The following is a 4,502-nucleotide window of genomic DNA, read 5'->3' as shown; positions in this document are numbered from 1 at the left end:
AATGCTAGTTTTCTTTGCGTACGAAACAACGTTCGAAAAACTGGAACCGGGACATGAGTCGAGTGACGACGTACGACTTATCGGAACGAAAATTACAATTCAACTACATCCAAAATGCTAATAATATAATATATAATTAATTATATAAATTATATATTATAAAATTAATATAAAATTATGTCGACGAGGAAGAAACCAAAACATTGTGAGCTGGAAAATACATCCATGCGATCGCATGGATAACCAGCACAAACCCCATGCGATCGCATGGGGGCTGGTGACAGGAGAGATACTATAAATTGCTCGATTTGGGTTCTGTTTTTCTCACACTCTTCTTAATATTACTCCGTAAGTATTTATTTATTTTATTTATATTATTATTATTATTATTATTATTATTATTATTATTATTAATTATTATTATTATTAAGATTAATATTATTATTAATCTTATTATTATTAGTATTATTAATTAATATTATACATAAAATACTACGACGAGGTCATGAGCGTGTCACTTTCAAAATGGTTTTCGAGCGGGATAGAGCTAAGGAAACTATGGGTTATAGCTATGGAGGTTATGGGTAATATTCGTGGGTATTATTTTGCAAGTCAAACCTAGTGTTTATCATCTCTGTTACGTCTACGTACTTTCCTGCAATATTGAATCACAATATTGATACATTGAGATCTACGGTTATTTGGTATTCCAAGTTTCAGTCACATTTCGGTGAACGACTTTATGTGCTGCTAAGGTGAGTTTCATTGCTCCCTTTTTAATTGTTTTTGCAATCTATATTTTTGGGCTGAGAATACATGCACTTTATTTTAAACGCATTGGATACAAGTACATACTAAATTCTACACTGAGTTTGAACCGAAAATCCCTTAGCTTTGGTAACTAGTAACTGCCAGTTATAAGAACTGGTGGGTGCGAGTAGTAGTATATGGATCCATAGCGCTTGATATTCCCGTCCGAGCTAGAGCACTAGCCTTTTAATGGACGTATGCTATTTGAGAAGCGTACACGTTGGTTTGCGTGTATTATTAAGATGATTATACAAAGGGTATAAATTATATATACGTTAAGTTTAGTTACCAGGGTTCTCAATTTCGTAGAATATTTTGATAAATATTTCTGTATGAAACAACTGAAAACTTGTGATTCACCTTTATATACAGATTATGCGCAACATTAAAACTATGAACTCACCAACCTTTATGTTGACACTTTTAAGCATGTTTATTCTCAGGTTTCTAGAAGTCTTCCGCTTTTTGCTTATATGTGATACAAGCTATGTGCATGGAGTCATACATGCTTTATTCAAGAAAACTTTGCATTCACAAAATCATCACCGTGTATCTTATTTTGACTGCATTGTCAACGAATGTATTATGGTAAACTTTTATTTTTGGTGATTGTCTATATGTAGAAATCATCAAACGTTGAAAACCTTAGAAATTGATATTCATTTATTGTGTACCCTTTTGAAAAGAATGCAATGTTTACAAAACATATCATATAGAGGTCAAAACCTCACTATGAAATCAATGAATGATGTATTCGTCCAAAGGGATTTGGAAGGATCGTCACAACATTGCTCACAACTGATTCGTATTACGTGAATATCTTTATTCATATTTTCCATTCGTCTCTCGAAATCATCTATTTTTGCGAAAATGGAATCAAAGTCATGGCTAGAATCGTCTCTAGCTGCTTTAGATGAACGAAAGATATCTTTTTCTTGGTGCCACTCATGTGAGTGGGAGGCTGTGTTATCAATAATTTTGTGAGCTTCAGTTGCGGTTTTCTTCATAATGGAACCACCAGCTGCTATGTCGATGTCTTTTCGTGTAGTAATATCGCATCCTTGGTAGAACATTTATACTATTTGATAAGTGTCTAAACCATGTTGAGGACATCCTCTCAACAACTTTCCGAATCTTGTCCATGCCTCATATAATGTTTCATTTAGCTTTTGTGTAAACGTAACAATTTCTCCTTGAAGTCTCACGGCTTTAGATGCCGGAAAGAATCTTTTAAGAAAATTTTCAACTAAGACATCCCATGTGTCAATCTCCCCTTCAGGTAACAATTCTAACCAATCTTTGGCTTCTCCCTTTAAAGTCCAGGGAAATAACATGAGATAGATCTGTTCATCCTTAACTTCTCTGATTTTAAATAGAGTACAGATCCTATTAAAGGTTCGAAAATGTTCATTGGGATCTTCTTTTGGCGTACCACTATATTGTCATTGATTAGTTACCATGTGTAGGATTTGTCCCTTGATTTCATAAGCTGGTGCATTAACATCTGGCTTAATAATGGCGTGACCTTGGCCCGTGCGTATGGCTCTCATTCGGTCTTCCATACTTAGAGGTTTTGTTACTTCCATAATTGAATTTGTTGAATCTGAATCACTAGAGGATTCTGATTTAATGGTTTCTTCCTCGACAATCGCTGGATGAGTAATTTGTGGTTCCGGAGGAATGATTAGTGGTTCAGGATCTCTGAATTGTCCTTGAATATTCTCCGGATTCTCAATTGTAAGGTCGGGTTCAAAAAATGGATTATCGGAAATTTGAATCGGAGTACTTGGTCGACTTGATGACGATTCTAAAGAAAAATCAACGGTGACAATATTGGCTAGATGTCTTGATCGAGTTACAGGTGGTGAACGTATGAAAGGTGGTGAACGTTTTGCTCGGTGCATTCACTGAATATCCTATTAGTTATAAAAGATAAAAATTATATAAGTTATCAAATTAATAGACTTTTCTGATTTTGCCCACGTTTCGAATAGCCAATAGATGCAGCAGGTAGCCAGGACCCTTTAAATCGGAAGCCCACAACTCGCCACTAACAAATCCAACTATTACTACGAACCAGAAAATTTTGGATTTCTATCAATTTAACACTTAAAATAATTTTTCGTCGAAGTTTAAAGAAGATAAAGAAAATTCTATGTCCTAAAAACTAGAGCGTCGAGAAATAAGAAAGAAAAAGAGTTCGTCGAAAAACGTCGAAAAATAAAAGGTCGAAAATAATAAAAAGAAAGTAGAGCGTCGAGACTTAAAAGTCTAAAAACTAAATATTAAAACTTGCGTCTAAAGGAATTAAAGCTTAAAAGAAGTCTATATCCAAAACGGCAATAACTTAATAGGCACTAAAATTTTAAAATGGCGTCGCAAAATTCTAAATCACCTAAATTTTAGTCTATAGAAAAAGCACTTAAGGGATTTTACGGCAAAACCTAAAAATTTAGAAAAATAAAATTAACTACGGCAAAAATACTAAACTTAAAACTATATAGCAAATGATAAATATTACGAAATAAACGATAAAAATGCAAATTATAACTAAAATGATAAAAATACAAATTTTATAAAGATATTATTTTTAAATTATTATTTTATAAAAGTATTAAATTATAAATATAAAAATATAATTAAAACTAAATTTATTAAAACTAATACTAATTATTATTATATTATAAACCCTACTTAATTAATAATAATAATAATAATAAACCCTACTCCGTAATAAATGCTTCAAAGGTTAGGCCTGTCACAGCATCTCATGCGATCGCATGTGATTATGCCTTCGGACTCATGCGGTCGCATGGGCCAGTAATCCAGAATTGATTTGAAAGCCCAATGGTTCGGCCCGTTTTAATTATATAAATAATTTTTTTTCTGATTTTTAATTTACAAAATATTAGAAATTATTTATATAAATTAAAATAAACTTATAATTTAAAATCTAAAAATAAAAATACTTGTTAATTATATATATAAAATCTTAAAAATATATATATATTATTTATTATTATATTTTTTAACACTTATTATAAATAAAAAAATATTTTTTTAGAATTAAGAAATTATATAAAAACATAGTTATAATAAAATATAGCGTTTTTCACCGAGTCCCCGGCAGCGGCGCCAAAAATACTTGATGTTATGCGAGGTGTATACGAAATAGTTATATTTCTACTACGAAATACTATTAAATACGATACAATTTTACACAAGTTATTTATTTATTTATAGAGTGGATATACCTAAACCTTGCTACAACACTATAGGCAGTGTACCTAATCGTACAGTAGTGTAGTTTTTAGTAAGTCTGGTTCGTCCACAGGGAACTAGCCAAGTTTAACGCTATATTTTTAAAACTATATTTGTAATATTATTATTATTATAAAAAGGGGGTTTTACCGTTTAATGACCGGTTTGTCGATTTTATGTCTTAAGTCACAATTAAAACCTTATGTAAAATATCAAATATAAATATAACTTAATTTAAAGCGTAAAGTAAATGACGATAATTAAAGTGCGATAGATTAAAAGTACGATAAATAAAATGATGGTAAATAAAATTGCGATGATATATAAAATAATGGAATTATGCTTATTTAAACTTCCGTAATCATGATGTTCGACGTGTTGATTTTAATTTATTACCATGGGTTAATTGTCCTTTGTCCTTAATTATTCGA

The 4,502-nt window shown here is 31.1% G+C and overlaps 1 non-coding gene across 1 annotated transcript; it reads left to right on the top strand.

Moving 5' to 3' along the window:
* The first annotated feature begins 1,905 nt into the window (after positions 1-1,905).
* LOC139878910 (small nucleolar RNA R71) lies at positions 1,906-2,012 on the top strand. Its single transcript, XR_011769772.1, has one exon. It is a non-coding gene; the product is annotated as a small nucleolar RNA R71 (small nucleolar RNA).
* Positions 2,013-4,502: the final 2,490 nt, after the last annotated feature.

The sequence above is a fragment of the Rutidosis leptorrhynchoides genome, chromosome 11 (genome assembly GCF_046630445.1).
Source record: "Rutidosis leptorrhynchoides isolate AG116_Rl617_1_P2 chromosome 11, CSIRO_AGI_Rlap_v1, whole genome shotgun sequence".
Taxonomy (NCBI): Eukaryota; Viridiplantae; Streptophyta; class Magnoliopsida; order Asterales; family Asteraceae; genus Rutidosis; species Rutidosis leptorrhynchoides.
Note: the sequence above shows the minus strand (reverse complement) of the source record. Positions and strands in the feature narration are given on the sequence as shown.